Source organism: Podarcis filfolensis (assembly GCF_964270895.1).
Source record: "Podarcis filfolensis genome assembly, chromosome: 3".
NCBI classification, from domain to species: Eukaryota; Metazoa; Chordata; class Lepidosauria; order Squamata; family Lacertidae; genus Podarcis; species Podarcis filfolensis.
This window is the reverse complement of record NC_139606.1, coordinates 62,698,519-62,718,021: the sequence shown is the minus strand read 5'-3', so window position 1 is coordinate 62,718,021 and position 19,503 is coordinate 62,698,519. Positions and strand designations below refer to the sequence as shown.

The window sequence follows — 19,503 nt, the reverse complement described above, 5'->3', positions numbered from 1 at the left end:
GACAACAGCAAAGGGAAAAATAGTTTACTGTTGTCCCTGGAGACAGTCAATTACAGTTTATAAGCCACAAAACTGAGATAAGGAACTGAAAGTCACTGATGTATCAGAACCAGTAAGAAAATATGACACCATGCATCAAAATAATGCAATCCATATGAAGCCTTGATTACTCTCTGCAGCCATCCTGTTTGATAAAGCGGTGGGTAAACAGTGCACTGCCAGCTATTAAAATGCCTTCCCATGTTTACTTGCTGAGCTGCGTGGATGGAGCTGAGAAAAAGAGAAAGAAGAAGGCGCTTTGTGCTCTGCTTTTGATGTAAATTTGAAAGCACTTTCTGTAGAAATAATGCCTTCAGAATTCACTCAAAGTTCACTTTTCCCAGAGAAGCCAGATTTACAATCTTTTCTCCTTTGCATCATTACAGAAGTGATGTGTTCATTCATCTGAGCTTAAACCACAAGCTCTGTACTCTGACAATATTTGTCTTCACTGATACATTTTCCATGCTCTGAACAAGCAGCCACTTTGAAGTCCACCTCTTCCCACAAGCCCCTGTCAGCAAACATATCTTTCACCAGCCTGCATAAGGCATATTTTTTTAATTATCCACCCTGAAACCACCAGCAAAGCGTATAACCTTCAAGGAATTGATTGATCCAGTGGATCGCTGTTTCCCCACTGCGCATATCACATGTAGACAAAACAGCAAAATCCCCACAGATATCAAGTTTTAAAATGCAATCGAAACAGACAGAAACACAGAAATGTCAACATTCACTCTTCCTGACTTTATCAGTTATGCAGCTCTGTATATGTATGTTCATCATTCTCCTTTTTATGGCTTTGACTGGCCCGACATCCTTTGCCCTCTTAGACTCCCCACTTCAGGAATGCCAAACTCAGTATCTTTCACAGTATCTATTAAGTAATGTGGATGTTATGTAAATCATACTTAATATAGGATTTTAGAGGGAGGGGAACAGGCAATACTAAAGAGCAGTAGTAATGAAGAATTATCTTTTTTGGAAAAGACACAATCCAGTTCTTCATATGCATGCACACAACACCTTTAAAGAATAGGTTATGTCACATTTGAGAAGCCTGGGGGGGGGCATATGAAGCCCTCAACTTCATTTTATGCATCCCCAACAGCTCCTAACATGACCCAGAAGCTGTACGCCGGCTCCCTCGGCCAATAAAACGAGATGAGCACCACAACCCCAGAGTCGGCCACAACTGGATCTAATGGTCAGGGGTCCCTTTACCTTTACCTTTAACAGCTCCTAAAGCTGCCTCATTCTTCCATACCATAAAAATTCATAAAATCATATAATTGTACAATTGGAAGGGACACCAAGGGCTATCTAGTACAATGGCCTGTGATTCAGGAATCTTGCACCCAATGTGGGGCTCTAACCCTGAGATTAAGACCCTCATGCTCTACTGACTGAGCTACCCCTTCTTTCCCATTAGTTTTCTCTTTATTTTCCCATTGCTTTTCAAAGTGCTCCCTGTTTCATGCAGTTTCAGAAAAATTTGGAAGAGGCAGGATTTCATTTGAGATAAATAAATTGATGGTGTGTTTTAATAACTTTCTCCTGGTTGTGTGGCAGGGCTAGGGGAGTGTTTGCTGCAGTTGTTTAAGAACAAGCTGGTAGCACACTAAAGTCTGAAAGGAATTGCTTAAACTTGCTTTCCAGAACAGTATTGGTGTGTTATACTATTTTTTATTTATTTTTAAATCTCTTTATATTTTCTGAGAGTAAACAAATCAAACTCAGTAGGCCTTACTTTTGAGTAGACCGGTGTAGTATTGGGAATCCTCATCTGAGGAGCCATGGTAAGAATTGAAGCAGAGCAGTATTTATTCCAGATTGGTTAATACAAAACACTTGACAATGTGGGAGGGGAGACTGGGTGCATAGCCCTTACATTCTCAAGGGGCAAACAGAATGGAGTGGCTGGAAAAGAAGAACAATGAAACAAACTACATTTCCTTGTCTATGTACATCACTTCCTAGTTCACGCTGAGAAACTACGGTATTTTAAAATGTTCCCAGGGCAAAAGAGAGAGCTGTTTCAAAGGTGAAATTAAATCATTTCATGTATCTGGGACACCTTCCCTCTACCTTCCAAAAAGGTGGACACCACCATGCCACCCTCCCAAATAGAGGAAACTTCCTAAAAGACACACACACACACACACACACACACACACCCTGCCTAATGAGGACTGAGCATGCTCAATGTCACTGGCTACTAAATGTTGGATGAGTGGGTTAAGGAAAACCAGATGTAGGTGGATAGTAAAGAGTGGCCTGAACACTGCAGAAGCACCCCACATTGCAACATCTTGTTGCAGGGATTTACTATTTTCTCAAAATCCTCGAAGTTAGAATTCTGCACCTCTCATAAGCCCCCATTAGTGCTTAGTTCACTGGCTTTTGGCTTGTCAGGCCATCAGTGCCACCAGAGCAGTTACAAGGGCAGCTCGAAGCTTTCTATGATAAAAGAGAAAAACAACTAGGGAGAATTCGGGCTAATGTGGAGGAGGGAAGAGAGCTAGAATCTCAGGGGTGTTGGAATACATTGACAACTTGTAACTATGAACATGCTACTGAACAAAAACCAACGAACCCAAAACAGATACTTCCTTCTTTGGAATAAGGGGGGGAAAACACACCCTTGAATTGACAGATTATTTATTTATCACATCCCAGAAGTTGTATCTTCGGCAAGTTACATTTGGGCCTTTTCACAAATGGGACCATAATCTATCATTATGTCCTCCAAACTGTTCTAACAACGATGCTTATTACTGGTAGACTGACTGTGGGGGTGGGGAACCTTAATATGGACATTTTTCTGCCAATGCCAGAAGCCTAGATTAGCCTAGAAGTTTCATTAGTGAATAGTCAATAGAGTGTTATGTTCATTATATGTTGAATATTGACATTTTTTTATATAAAAAAAGTTTGTTTCCCCCTTGAGTCCAGCATTAATATTTATCTAGAGGGGAATATTTATTTATTTCACCCCCTCCCCACTCTTCCTCCTTACTCTTCTCTTTTAACGCTCATGAGCAGAAGAAAAAGCACAACCCAACATATACCACACACATTCCTCAGCCTGAGTCATATTGTTAGTTCCACAACACTTCAGATGAATGGGCCCCCTCTTCAAATGGGTCAAAATGTTGACCAGTGTTACCTGCACCAAAAAGGCAAACAATTCACTTCCAAATGCAACAAAACAAGCTCAGGAACCCAGAGTGAATAAACAAGACAAGACAAATTTTTCCATCTGCAGGTAGTTTTGTAAAGGAGCTTCTTTGAGCGATGAATTATGCTAAGCCCATCTTGCAACCATGAAAGTAAGTTTGAGGGAGGGAGGTGGTTTTCCGTTTCCTCTCCTGACCCACACGTATTTACCACTAATGAGAACCCAAACCAGTTTAACAAACTTGCTCTCTAACCCCAACATGGGCTTCCATGCTATTTGAAATTATCTCTTCCTTCTTTCCCTCTTAAAAAAAATCGGTGTTCCTGTTTATTATGCATGCGGCTGTACCACAAATATTGTGCCAAGATCCTGACTGATCTATTTTTACTATGTGGGAAAGAGTATAGTGAATCTGTCAATGCTATGTACACCTAGTAATAATTCCAATAATTATGGAAATCGTGGGGTGTAAGGGTGTCCACCCGCTTAAGGTTTTTTTCTAGACTTTTTTTTCCCCTTGCAAACTTTCACACCTCCTTTCTCCTTTTTCTTTTTGCATGGATGCTGCCATTTTTGCTACACAAAGATCAGCATTCACCCTTGAATTTTGGGACTGAAAAGACTGGTGTTTGTTTGTTTGTTTGTTTGTTTGTTAAAACATAGGATACAAGGCTGGAAGCACACAGACAACATTGAATTGGATCTCAAACAATCCAAACAGTCTCTCAGTTTTGACCGTGCTTTGACAAGGTTTGATTTTTCTTCACTTGAACCCCACTTATACTCCGTTTTGGTTTCTCACCATTTCTCTTATTTCTAATTTTAAATTCAATGATCCACACTCCCACTTCAGTTTGTGGGTTGCAGCTTTTAAGCCCTCATGAAAATTCATCAGCACTTTAGTGCAAATTTATCCTAAGATACACATTAGGGAAAACTGCTTTGCAAAAATATGTGTTTTATGTTATTTTAACTAATATATGCATTTCTATGCACACTTTACATTCATATATGCATTTTTGTGTGCTGGAGAAATGCACTGCAAAATTCAGAGAAATATGAATTTCTGAAGAATGACTGTGATTGGTTCATAGGAGCCAATTCCTAGGGGCTGAGGGGCCTTTGGCCCCCAGTAAAATATTTGAGTGGGGTTGGAGCTCCCGAAGTTAATGGGCATTGCCATTCAATTGGGGCCACGCACCGTGTCATGTGATTATGTGGCACAGGGCTTACTTGCTTCTCACCGTATTTTACCCCTGGATTGGTTTGCATCTTGTTTCAGAATCTGCAACTCATGAAAGTTTGCATTTGAATGCAAACTAAATTGAATTTCTCCTCCATCCCTGGGCTCTACTGTGACCAGTAGCATTCGACTGAAGGTTGGAAAAGAACCAGCATGCACATGTCATGGGTTGGCTGAGTTGTATTTTGTTTCCTTGAATAAAGAGTTTACTTCATTGACATCAGAGCTTTGCTTCCTTTCTTGCTGACCTGCATCTGACTCCAGCCCTGACAGCAGATAACTATATATGTGTAGCAAAATGTCCGGCACACCCAGCTGTATGTGTACAGCTTTTATTCTAAAATTTCAACTACCTGTACACATGCATAGGAGTAGGAGACATTAGATGTAGTATTACTCTCTGCTCTACATGTGGTGAAAGGTTGTGTGAAATTGTTCCTATGAACAGACAACTGACTTCACTGAAAAGCATTGCATCTGAAATTATTTGAGGAGCCCCTGATATCCCATAGCCAGACTGCTTACGTTTGATGAAACCAGCCACCAAATTCTACATGCCCAAATTTTCCACGGCTGAGTTTAGAGACAGGGAAGTAAACTGGCCACATTTCTTATCAAATTTTGCCAACAATTAACATAACCAAGCTGGTGACTGGAAATGGTTTTGACAGGGGCCTCTACGCCACACCAGGCAGGCAAAGTTCCCCTGGTTATCTTTAAAGGTTTCCACTACTATATGAAAATCTTATTATAAACTGTTAGAAATTGTGGAACAGACCTCCCTCAGGTGACTGAAAACGTCTTTCGCTATGGCAGCTGAATAGAACATTAGAACCAGAACTTTAAAACACAAAAATTGAAGAGCTGGCTATCACTTTAGCATGCTGATATTGGTATGTCTTTACATTCTGGGTTGCTATTGTTTTCTAATTTGAATTTTTATCCCAGTTTTCCCCTGAAAGCTTGGGTTAACATTTAGAAAAATGTTAAAGGCGAGGATCAGACACTTATAGGCACACTAGATAAGCTTAATACGCATGAAACCATTTGCTTACAACTGTTCACTCTCATTTCCAATAGTTGTGGGTCAGTTTCCAATAGTTGTGGATCAGGCCTGCTGCACAGAGAAAATTGGCTTACCATGCCAACCACTGTCAATGGACCTACACCTACTCACTTTTGACTGACAAGACTAGTCTTCAGACCACAGTAAAAGATTCCACTGAATATTTCAGCTTCTGATGATACAGAAACCTTAAACATCTTGCAAGATGCTACATGACACTGTGTTATATAATATCACTTGCCCAGATAATATGCAACATCTTAAATTTAACGTGGCCCACATATGGCTCATTAATTTGCACATAAAGCAAATCAGCAATGGTTGCTCCTAATTATTTGCCAAATGAATTGTGCAGGAAGGATTTCAGTGTTGTCAGCAGTTTTGAATGCAGAGAAAGCTCAGGACTAAAAATAGGAAGTTTCCAAAGATACAGGATGTGTGGCAAGCTAAGGTGAGCTGACATCTGAATAATCACTTGAGATAACTTTTTTTCTCATGACTGAGCTAAACATGATACTTTTCAAAGATGCAGGAAAATTCTGTCCTTTTCATTAATAATTGCTCTCATGCAGGTATGAGGGAGGAATTTGATTCAATTCCTATTTGAAGGCAAATCTATCAAATTAGTACTTTCTGAAACAATATGACCGGAAACACAGGCATCCTTTGAAATTACCACCTGAGATTTGTGGTGTGGTTCTCCAACCAAACATTTATTTATTTTTACAAAAAAATACCTGTATCGGGGGTCCACAATTAATGGTCAGCTCTCCCCTCAGCAGTCCCTTCCCAAAAGAAAAATTGGTCACAATGATCCAGGTTGCTGGTTGTACCCTTATTGAGCAGCCAAAGTGGGAGAAGACAGACTCAGTGGGAAGGTTGGCTTTGGAGAAGATCACAAACCTGCCCTGCATGGGCTTAGAGCCAAAAGTTTATCAAGTATGATGCCTTGATCCAACTTGCCTTATACAGTATGCTTTTAAATATGCCCATCCCTGTTAGGTAGAGAACAAAAGATGTGTCCTCCTTAACCATGATTGAGCATGCAGCTCACATATAAATCATGGGTGAGGAGGCTGACCTGGTATGTTTTACTGGCATCTAGGTGGAATGAATGAATGAATGAATGAATGAATGAATGAATGAATTAGACACAGCTCTGGTTCAGCACCAGCATAGGCTGGCAGGTAGGGAGCAGGGTTGTTGTCACCCACAGAGATTCCATCTCTAGCCCCATGAGACACATGCATTCAGGAACCAAGTTTGAAGGACTAAACCTGGTGATGGATCAAAGAGATAAGACAGAAATGATGCAGGTGTTCTACCCAGCAAGATGGCATGGAAGTTACTGGAGTAGTGTTGGAGAACTGTAATTTTAGTTTACTGAGGAGCTTCAACGTTCACACAGGGTTTATCTCATGTATTTCCATTTCCTGTGCAGTCAGACCTATGCTAGGTGACGCATCATCCATATGATCATCTCTCCCAGGCTTGTTCTGGGTTTTTTTCCAGAAATAGCTACATTGGAATTGGAGAAGAGAGACAAAGTGGGAAGGTGAGCCCTTTCCTACCTCACACCATTCTTCCACAAAAAAATCACCTCCTCCAATGCTGAGGTTAGCCCCTGATCGTGATATTGTGGCAAAGTACACTTTGGGAAGAAATAGCAATGAGAGGAATTTTTCAGTCACTTTTGTCTCATCTCTGTCCCACTCAATATGGGGCAGGATGTGCATAGTAGGATCTAGATACTTTGTGCATGATCTCAACCTAAGGCAGCATAATATTGAAACCCTTTCTTAAGAGCTAAATTCCACACTATCAGCCATTCCCTATAACTCTTTTCAGGCTGAGGGTCAAATTCCCTTCTGAACTACCTTCTGGAGCCCACATGCCTCCATGGTGGGCAGGGGAAGAAGGAAAAACATACTGATTTATACACACACACACACACACACACACACACACACACCTCTGTATACTTCAACCAGGCAAGTCAGAATCATTATCAGTGGCCAACGGCACAGTCATGCAAAAACTATCAAGAATGGTGCAAAGCAAGAAGATGAGGTATACTGGGTGCAGCATCACCCCTTGCTTCTCCTTTCTGAGAATCAATCAAAAGGCATGATTCTAGCTTATTTTTCTATTTTTACAGGGCCCATACACAGTGGGAGAAAAACAATGGCTGTCATTTTCTCAGTCTTACCAAACACTGTAAAAGGAGTATAATTATAAGAATGGAGCTGAAAGTAAATTTTGTGCAAAATCCTGTCCAACAGAACCTGCAGCATGTGTTTGAGGGCCACTCTTATCTACTCAAGGAATAGGCCATTGCTATTAGCACAAAAGGGAGTCTAAAACTTTAACTTATTACAGCTTTCAAGGTGTTTATTATAGCAGCACCTGTGTAGCTACACAAGACCAATGGGTCTGTCAACCTTTCCAAAAGCAAACCCCTATTTACAAGTGTGCTACAATTAAGCTGTAAAAATGGCTTTAGGCTGAAATTTGGCAAGCAGGGATCACAGCTGGGAAACTGCTACTAAAGTCATTTATTGGCTTCATTTAGGGCAGTGGCTTGCAAAGTGGAATAAAACAAAGACTTATAATTTTTCCCAAGGGTTTGTTTGTTTTTGTTTGTTTTTACTCTCTGAGGGTGTGTATGTGAGAGAGAGAGAGCGCACTTTATAGAAGTACTAGGGCCAGCATTTTTATCTTCTCATCTTTCTACATTGTCATTTTGGGAGCAAAATTGCAGGAAAAAAGTGAGCAGCCTTGAACACAATGGTGCCTCTGCCCTGGAAAGATGCAGCACGTTTCAAAACAGTCATAACAGTTCTCCCACACTTTGCAAACCATCAGATACATGGAGATCAGTGGTTCCCAGACTTTTATGGGGCCACTGCCACTTTAGTTCCATAAATTCATTCCTAGTGCCCCCTAGGGTCACAACAACAAAATTCTTCAAAACAAAATCAAACATAAAATCAAACAGGATGCTAAAACAGCTATGCTCTTCAGATGACTACCCAAGCTTCCCTGTCCTTTCTCAATACAGGCACCATTCCTCTAAATAACCACACCAAAAAGACCAGGAGAGAAAGGAGTTGTTTTTTAACTGGATGAGTCTGAACTCACTCCAAAGTTCAGGCTGCATGCTTGAAACTATAATCTGTATTTTTGCACCCAAGAGTATTCTACTTGTGTTCTCCTTGCTGCTGCATGGAATAACACATGAACCAGACCTTTAGCTTTAGTAAGTACAGCTTTTAAACTTACTTAATAATGTGTGGTCTGTTCATTGCTAGAGGGGTGGGGGGGCAAGAGCTTTAAAGCAGACTAAACAGGATATTTTAAAAGCCTTAACAACAAAGCCCTGTGTTTTGAAACTAGATGCCCAGCTGCTTCTTTTAATGACCGCTCCCCGCTTAAAACGGGGGACACCCTTTGTGTGGACATGCGCAGCCCCTAGATCTGGAGCGGCTCCATCAGCATAGGCTTGGCTTTGCCTTCCCTCAGGTGGGATACCTGGAGGTCTCCTCCTACCTCAGTCAGTTGTCCAATCCCACCTGGGGAAGTGTTGCCAAGGAGACCAGGCCAGGTAGGGGAGGGATTACCTGACCACACAATAGAGGGAGGATCTTACCTGGGAATCCTCACTTGGCTCCAGAGCTTCTCCCACCCTACCCACCCTCAGTTAATGTCTTATTTTGCAGGTTAACTTTTCTTCACAGGTTTTGCAGGTTAACTTTTCTTCACAGGTATGTGGGCACTGCTACGTTAAGGTCGCTGTTAAAGGGCCGGAAAGGAATTTCCCTGCATTGGCAGGTTTCGCCTTTCCCGTAGCAAAATGTCACAACTTTGGCGGTATCAGGCCTTGGGTGGAATCCTTTAGTCCATCTTCCTCTTTGCGGCAGCGATACCAGGGTTCCCCGTTAAAGGGGTTTCTGAAGGGAGGCTTTGACCGTACGCCGAAAGGTCGTCATTGCTCTCCCCTGTGGCGGCGGCTTAACGGGGGCGGCTATCTCTGCTTGAACATATGTTCTCCAGAGCCGGCCCATCCCCCCCCCCACACTGGATAACCCTGATGCTCCCTAGGTCCCCGGCTGGGGACTGGGGAGGGATAACGCCCAATGCCTGAGCCAAGGTCTACCCACATTTGAAATTTAATAAAGTTGTGGCCAATTTAATCCCATAGCGTGTTGTCTTGAGTCGTTATTCCACATGACGGAGGGGACCGCTCAGGATCTGGGGACTCTGCCTGTCCACGCAATAGACCCACACGTGGGTCAGATCTATTTTACACCTCCACATGTCTTCTGTAGGTTTATCATCCAAAACACAGGAATTCAGTGATATATTATGTGGTTGTCATGCATGACCTCTTTTTTAAAAAATAATTTATTTATTTTTAAAGGCATGGCATTTCATTGCAAATAAGAAAACCCAAATTTTCACAGAATCTGGAGGAGTGGATATTAAAGTTTGGGATACCATACCTACAGTCAAAACAAATACAGAAAGTGTTCATCCACACTTCTGAGAGGAAAGCACGAATTGCCATTTGCTGCAACTGAGTGCTAAATATCAGTTCTCCCCAGGGGAAAGCAGTGAAACAAGAGGAATTATGGATGATCCCCAAGTCAGAGAGGGGAGGCAGCTGGATAACCTTATGTGAAAAAATGGAGCATTTTTATAATTTGTAGGTGCAATAAGGCACAAGTTAATGTCCATCAACATTCATTGTTGGGAACTTCATGAAATGTATATGCTTCATTTGAGTATTTAATAGATGTTTAATGATATTTGCATACCTGTATATCTGCCTGTCAGTTTTATGTATATTGGATCAACTGTAAACAACTTACCTGTGTAAACAAATCAATTCATTTAAAAAGGGGTGAGGGCAAAAAGGAATCTAACTAGGGTTGAACTGAACATAAGGTGTATTCAGTACCACACAAAGGCTAGTCCAAAATAAAAATCAACTTGAGAGAGAATAAAGTTATCGTATCCTTTCTTAGTGTCGGCGAAGTTGGCGATTTAACTCCCAGAGCAACTCAAAAGTGGAGCAGAAAAGCATTTCGAGATAAGAGGACAGAACCTAATGGATATTTTCAGTAAGCCTAAAAGCTATGTTACCACTACAGTACAAAGATAATGGCTTCTACCTCTACAATTCCTTGCAATGATTGTTTTGCCAATATACAGTATAAAAGAAACAAAGGCTAATAATTGCTTGTCAGCATTGACGAAGCATGACAGGCATCAGAAACGGGAAGGGGAAATGCCATTTCACAGCTCTTTTCTATAGTAACAGGCTGAAAATACAGTGCATATTGTATACCAATGAAATCAGCTCAGGATTGAGCAGGAAAGGGCATCTGAAGGTCAAGTTAAACAAGCTGTTTACATCTCTCTACTTAAAATACATTCAAGGATTTGAATTGTTGAGATAATATACAGTTGCATAGAAAAAGACGTTATAAATCACACAATAGATAGAGCTATTTGCTATGTGACAGGTTAGGTCTAATTAGGTATAAAAATACACCAAAGCTGGATATCTAATTCAGGGAGAGAATGTGTACCACAGAAGCTTCCACTGCATAAAGGAAGAGCAGGTTAATTATTGCAAATGGAATGTAACTCATACCCAGAGCCACAATGTGCAAGGCAGGCTTGCATATAAGCACCAGACAAGATCTCTCTGTGCAAAAGGAGCGCCATTTGAATAATGAAGCATAATTTAGTTGAGAGATTTTTTCAGCTTCAAAATGCTGTGAGCATCCTCCCTCCACCCGCCTTGCTCCATTTGCCTCTATCCTTTCCTTTCCCTCTCATGACTGGATTAGACATGATGTCAGGAGCAGAGGAATCTCTCTGCTGCCCTGGACTCTCCCTAGGCCCAACCCTCTTACCAGCTTTGCTTTGCATCATCCTCATGTGCTTTTGCCTGGCTGGAATCAGTGCTTGGCTGCCTCTCGTTTTTCTGGCTGGTGGGTGGAGAATGGATGGTGGGTGGAGGGGGTGTCAAAATAGCTGGCTGGAACCCAGCCAACTGTGCAGAGGGAAGCGTTTACATCCATTGCTCCAACCACTTTGCTCCTGGCCCTACCTACCATTGGCATGCGGCCTCCAGAAGGGCTGTCCATGAGGGAAAGTGGCCCCTGAGCTGAAAAGTGTTCTCTGTCCCTACATTAAACTAAGTACTCTACATAATAAGACCTAAGCTGTGTCAGAGCCCTTGCCATGACCTAATTAACTGGAATTTCCGGGTGAATAATATTTGCACATGCCTTGCTCCCTGGGGAGGATTTCTTTAGCATCCATGTGGCTTATAAGATGATGACTGTTCACATATCAGAAAACAGGAAAGCAAAGGTATGGGTGTTTTCAGAATACTGATCATCAGATGAAGAGAAGGAACAGAATACTCTCTGACCACCTTAAGAACACAATAAGGTTGGATGCGGTAGGTGTGTAGGGAAGCTAGTAATGGAGATAGTTTAAGCGGCAATCCTATAGTCCCCTGCCTGGAAATAAGGACAATGGAATTTAATTCTGAACAGACAAGAGCTTCAGATGTCTGCTGTATAACAGAAGGAAGGGCACTCTGCAGGACAGAGACAAGAGCAGAAAATGCAGTTACTGGCAGTCACTGCTCTATGATATTCTACAGGGTGAAATGCCACAAGTAGAATTTCTCCAGATGATCTCACTGATCTTATGGGTCTACAGAGGGACAGCCAGTCTTTCAGGTAACCTTGTCCCAAGTTATGAGCTTTAGGAACATGACAAACAGATGAATGTCTGAAGGATCAGTTTCTCGTCATTTTTTTGGTAGCAGTGCTGAATAACAAGTTACCCAAAAGCAACTCATAAACTTTGATATGGAAGATAAACATCAAAAATCTGTACTTTAAAAAACCAAACATGTATCTCGCCCAGAAACTAACTTCACTTTTCTAGTTGTTCATTGCCTTCATGTAGTAAAGCCTTCTGAGTTACTACCCCTGTTTCAAAAAGAAAAAAAGAAAAACCTTGCAGAAGTATAATATACCAGAGGCACAAATTCAATGTTCTACTTTCTCATCTATTTGTAGTAAGTTCAGGGCATGACCAGTCTTCCTCAGTCTGGTGCCCTTCATATGTTTTGGGTTACAACTCATCCTCAGCCAGAATGGCCAAGGACTGGGGATGGTGGGAGTTTTAGGCCCCAAACCATCTGGTTGGCACCTAGTTGGCAAAGGTTAGTCTTTATAGTAAGCCAGGCACGTCCAACTCCCAAGAGACTGCGATCTACTCAAAGAGTATAAAAAGATCAGCTGTGATCTACCCATTGTCATTGCCAGTAGTTGTTGAGCTTTTTTTAGGGGAGACTTGACCAAAGTTGTTGCTCTTTCTTTCTTTCTTTCTTTCTTTTTAATACAAAAATGGAACACAAAGGCGATCACTATCTTGATACCACGATCGATTGAATACACCCCCGCAATCAATGGGTCAAGCAAGATCGACCTGTTGGACATGCCTGTAGTAAGCCATGACTGAAATGTTGAAAGTAATTATATACTTTTAAAAACAACACTAAAGCCTTCAAAGTTGTGTGTCTGTAAAAACAACAACAATAACCTGGTATTACAATGAAGGTGTGGGATAGAATGCAAGGCAATTTCAATATAACGAAATGAGATGTGGTGGGGAGAGATTCTCATTGCTTTAATTAGCTGGAGCTAAATTCAGGCACCTTTGCTGCAGAAAACTATTTCAATGGCGAGAAGGAAGATGGTAAAATATCTCCCTGGTAAGAGTAAGCTTGTTGGAGGGATGGTTTTGCTTAGTAATAAATCCAGGAATGCAAAGCAAAACAGGGCCTCTTCAAGCTCACAAGAAGCTTGATATCTAAATTCCAGTGCAAAGCAGGCTGCAGCTAATCAGCTTTCCTCCCGGATAGGTGTGCTGCTGCAGACCATGGAATTGCTCCGGAGAGGTTCACAAATTCATGCATGGCTCATGGGAATGGTAATAAGACACCAAAGCTTCCACCTCTAGGTCACCAGCTTGAATGCATCTCAGGGAAACATGAAGCAATTTTTATAATCATCATCATAAAGAAACAGTGCAGTTTCTTGAACTTTCTTAACTCATCATTGCATTAAAGCATTGCAAACGTAATCTTTTAACCAGGTGACTGCTCGGGGAGCTATTAAAATGAGCTGCGAGGTTGTCAGTTTTGTTTGCTTTATTCCCTTGAGCGTGTCTTGCCTGTTGCAGAATCAACCACAGTATATTATTTCTAATAGACTCGGCGCAGATGCAGCAGCACCCGCGTCTCAAAATGTGTGTACGGGCAATTGCACCTGCACACTGGATTGCTTTCTGATATTACACTGGTGTAGCAATCAATGTGCCTCATTGTACCCAAGGATTCAACGGTGCAGTACAGCACATGCAGTTCATATGGCAATACATTGCCAGTCCCCAGTGTTCTGTCCTCTTGTTACACTTTATCACTGTTGTTGGTAGAAAATAAGAAATTAGGAACTTTGGCTTCAGGCAAAGGGGACATGAGTGGACCTGCCAGGCAAGAAGCTACTATGTTAGGCTCTAACTCCCCTCCAATATCCCTCCTCTCCTGGCCTGGGATATTTGAGAATGGCAAAAATGAGGAGGAAGAGGAGGATTCAACCCTAGAGGGGAAAGATCTGGGGCAAGTGGGAAAAGGGATGGAGTGGCCATTCATGTACAGTGGTACCTCGGGTTACAGACTCTTCAGGTTACAGACTCCGCTAACTCAGAAATAGTACCTCAAGACTTTGCTTCAGAATAAGAACAGAAATCGTGTGGCGGGGGCGCTGTGGCAGCGGGAGGCCCCATTAGCTAAAGTGGTGCTTCAGGTTAAGAATAGTTTCAGGTTAAGAACGGACCTCCGGAACGAATTAAGTTCTTAACCTGAGGTACCACCATACATACATATATAAATTAGTATCTGCAAATGCTAGGCAAATTGTGTCTTCTTTTGTCTGCCTATCCTTTTTCAGTTTTGTGTGTGTGATGCATAAGTCACCATACTAAATACAGATGGTGGAGGCAAAGGATGCAACATAGCGTAAAAGGATGAGTCCATTTCTCCACTCCCAGCTCCCTAGAGGACCTATGGACTGTCATGAACAATGACAAATATCCAACTATGAAGAAATACTAAAAGGTTAGAAAATGTGGCAATGCTCTTATAATTGTATACCCACATGAACATGGTGAACTATACTACAACCACACACTTAAGCCACTAGAATTATAAATAACTATAGGAGATACATTAATGGAGCACCATGCATTATGACACATGGACAAATTTAATTTTGCCCTATCTATAACTTCCTCTCCTTCCCATCAATCATGGTCGTGTTTCCAGGTTTTAAAAAAATTATACCATGAACGTTAAGTGTTCAGTTAAGATTATTATATATTACTTTCCTTGCACATAAATACAGAGGCCATGATCTTGCCAGTGGCTATTGATTCTTTTTCCATTCCTTTCAACCTCCGACGCACCCTTGCAACCTGTAAACAAATCAGAGGCTGTGCAGGTTCTTATCCCAGAAGACCCACTGCAAACACAATTATGTTGGCTGTATTTTAGACCAATCTAACTTAAAAGAAGGAAGTTGTGAATAACTGTAAGTACAGGAAACACGGGGAGAAAAAAAGTGAGGAGGTAAGGCTTGAAAAGGAGAACAGTTTTGGAATAAGTGAAAATGAAGTATGGAGTAGCGTAGCAGGAGAGTAATCTCTTCCTTCCAGTCCCTGGATTCTTAGATTGGTTTGGAACAAGGTAAGCTACTTTCCACCCAAATTAGGAAATTTGGCTCAGAATAAACTGATCTGAGTTAAATCAGACCTGCATCTCAATTGCTTATTTAGCAGGGCAGCAACAGTCGCAGAGAAACAATTTAGATTGTTGGGATACAATAACTGACCCATCCCCTCTTCTGCTTTGATCAAAACCTCTCTCTCTCACACACACCACTGCTTTTAAGTAAAAATAGAAACAATGAGAGAACTGCAGTATAAACTAAAGGAGCTGTGATTACAGATTTTCCATGACTGTGGTTGTGGTAACTTCAGTATTAATGAATGCATCCCATATAGATGTGATATTTTGTATCTGGCAGTCCTGACATTGCTGTTTTCTAACTTTATCAAGGCTAAACACCATTTCGATTTTAAAATGAGAAACAGTCTTGTTCAGTTCTTGTTTGATTGATTGTTATTAACTAGATTTCTTACCTTCCCTTTACCATAAGGTCCCAGGTCAAGTTACAACAACATATAAATATATTATTAAGACCAGTTAAAACAATGTATGTGCATTGATAATATGATTCTTCTTTTTTTAAAAAAAGAAATATTTATTGAAGTTTTACAAAAACAAATATGCAAGAACACATAATAAAAGAAAAAATAAAAATAAAAATACAACATATAAAAACACAGAAAAAATAAGAAAAATTAAAAACAATTCCATTTTTCATAACTTAAAACTCATTTGCTTGTTTCTTTGACCTCCTCACACCTCCCCTTCTTGTATTGCCATTTAAATATTCAAATCAGCAAATCCTTACCCTCTTTCATTTATCTTAACTCTATATCTTAACATTTTATAACTCTGTATTTTCATCTATTTATCAATTCATTTTTGCATATTCTTATTAACTTCATTGCTAATACCACTTATTTCCAATCCAACATCATTTTAATTATGTTTTTACCTATTTATAACCCTTTTTTCATATTCTCTTAAAGCATTACAGCTGGAAACCACTTAATTTCTATCCAACATCATTCTAACATTCATTAATTTTACAATATTTCTGTAGATAGTCTTTAAATTTCTTCCAATCTTCTTCCACCGACTCTTCTCCCTGGTCTCGGATTCTGCCAGTCATTTCTGCCAATCCCATATAGTCCATCACCTTCATCTGCCATTCTTCCGATAATATGATTCTTCTGTTGCACTTGAAAATACAACTTCTCAAGTCCATCATTCCCAAGTAAAGTACTCATATAAAGGAGATGCAACTTAAGGACAATTTAGGCTCTGCATAACTCATTTTAAAACATTTAAAACCACAAGAGGAAAAGGAACTGAATCTAGTCAATGATTGATTTGAAGGGGGAGGGTCTCCACTACAAAACTGACATTGATGTATCATTTAATCTAACAGCACAACAACAAATCTTAAGGCAATCAATTTAAATGATATTAATAGCACTATACAAATTATTCAGCTTCTGCCTTAATTTAGGAGGTTGGCTTCATATTTCTCCTGCAAATTTATCAAATAATTACTATTGCCTCCAGTGAGGGGTTTAACGGTTTCTCCATCGTCCCTTTCATGCACCAACATGTACATGTTGAAGGAGGTGAATTATTATCTCCACAGTATTTATCGGCACTTGCCAACCTAAGATGCAACTCTGTGCCTTTCTTGTGTAAACTACTTCTGTTTTGGCATCTCTGAGCAACTGGCAACCAGCATCACTCAGATTCATTGCATCTTAATCCAACTGGAGCTCTGCTCTGTTTGAATCATCTCCTTTGATCTCCTAAGTCAAGAATGAGCAAAGGTCAAAACCTCCCCATTCTAGGGCCAGCCTTTGTTCATCCACAACATGCAGTCTTATGCAAGTTGGACACATCTCAGCCTTTATGGAAATAATTCATATAAAGATGGGATATTCCCCCCCCCCTTGACTTTACTGACAATTGGATCCAAGTCCTGATCACTTTCCAGTATATTAAATTGAGTGTGAAAGGGGGAAAGGAAATGGTGCTTCAATAAATTCCTTAGAAAGCAATCACTTTGGGAGCAAGCTCACAGAGGTTGAAGTGTCGCAAAAATAGGAATATTTTCCAAACCATTGTAGTGCTGACTCCACTAGGGAAACCCAGCCAGATGGACAGGGTATAAATAATAACATCATCATCATCTCCCAATACAGCTCTTAACATTTTTCTTAGTTCATTCCCCCGCTCTAGAGGAACTTGTTGGAAACAAGGTGAGCTAAAGGAAGTTCACCAGTCACTACTGATAACCGCATGCTACATGACCACAGCAAGCATGCACACTAAAGCAAATGACACAGTAAGATTCAGGTAGGTAGCTGTGTTGGTCTGATGCAGTCAATATATATATATAAATAAATAAAATGTCCAGTAACACCTTAGAGACAAACTAAGTTTGTTCTTGGTATAAGCTTTCGTGTGCATGTTGCATTAGCCTGCTGCTTACACACCCTACATTTAAAACACATTTGAAGCACATCATCCCCCCCAAAAAAAACATTGGGAACTGTAGTTATTTTGGGGTTTCTGAAAATTGTAGCTCTTTGAAAGGTAAACTGCAATTCCCGGGATTATTTGGGGGGCGGGGAATAATGCACTTTGAATGTGCTTTACCTGTGTGGTACATCCGCAGCATTGCAGTCAATGCAAACCGTACCCCGACGGCTATTCTGCCTACTAGAGGTAGTGTTTAAAAATCTTTTCTTACCATTGTGCTAATGAGCTTACTATCCATTCACCATGAATTTTTAGTGAGGTTTCTTCATTAAAGAATCAGCAACATTACAAAACATCAGTGCAGAGCTATTTGTTTGCAGCGCTGCTGTCATCAACCACCGAGAAGGCTTTTTGTTTGTTTGTTGCATTTTGTTTTCTTTTGCAGTATAGGGAGGAAATTAGCCACATCCCTGAACTGCGCTAAACCTTGTCAATAAACAACATTACAAGACACAAAATCATTACCTCTGCTAGCCTCATTGCACATGCAATGAGAAAGGCCTGTGCTATAATCTAGCTTAGATACCGAGGAGTGGGGAGGGAGGCATACGTTTCTGAAGAGGGAAAGGAGGGAGACAAGACATTTGTGATGCTTATCAAGAAGCACAGCCTCACTCTTATATAAGAGAAATCTGATGCAATTTCCTAAAATCCTTATTATATATCAAGGACAAAGAGAAGTTAACTGGTGCCCAAGCTGGATCAAAATTGTGCTGGCGCCTTCTTGCCTGCTTGAGTGTCTTAAACCGACCATGCATCATAAGTAAATTGTCCACTTTAATCAAATTCCACCTGAATCTATGGTAGGGAGACTTGCAGGAGATGTGCAATATGTTGAAAAATGGAAATATCTGAAGTTCTAATCAGATCACTTTAAATGGAAAAGTAGTGATCACTAAAACCAAATGAAATTAGGCTGCAGTAAATAGGAGGTAGATTATTAGATAAAGTCAGGGTGATCACAGGGAAAAAATATATTAGTACACTGAAAATGCCATTTGTTCAGAAGAAAATTCCTTCCTTTATTTCTAACCTTGCTGGATTTGGAATTTTATTTTGAAAGACCTATTTATCCCTTCAGTTTTTCTCTGAAATATAGATGGAGAATTAATATGATATATAGGGTGCATTCTATGATTTCACTGACCTTATTAACCTTACATTTTTATACATCTGTAACGATGGGATCCAAGCTGTAGGGCCTTGGCATTTCTTCTTGCAATGAAAGGTGGTATCTAAATTATTTTTATAACCATTTTTGTTGTTTAGTCGTTGAGTCGTGCCTGACTCTTCGTGACCCGATGGACCAGAGCACGCCAGGCACTTCTGTCTTCCACTGCCTCCCGCAGTTTGGTCAAACTCATGCTGGTAGCTTCGAGAACACTCTCCAACCATCTCATCCTCTGTCGTCCCCTTCTCTTAGTGCCCTCAGTCTTTCCCAACATCAGTCTTTTCCAGGGAGTCTTCTCTTCTCATGAGGTGGACAAAGTATTGCAGCCTCAGCTCTGTCCTTCCAGTGAGCACTCAGGGCTGATTTCCTTCAGAATGGATCGGTTTGATCTTCTTGCAGTCCATGGGACTCTCAAGAGTCTCCTCCAGCACCATAATTCAAAAGCACCATA

General features: G+C 40.7%; 1 long non-coding RNA gene across 1 annotated transcript in view; it reads right to left on the bottom strand.

The window, feature by feature from the left end:
• Nucleotides 1–19,260, bottom strand: part of LOC310760021 — a 99,414-nt gene extending 80,154 nt beyond the window's left edge. Inside the window, exon 1 of the long non-coding RNA XR_014546691.1 lies at nt 19,029–19,260. This is a non-coding gene — a long non-coding RNA (uncharacterized lncRNA). The remainder of the gene's footprint in view (nt 1–19,028) is intronic.
• Nucleotides 19,261–19,503: the final 243 nt, after the last annotated feature.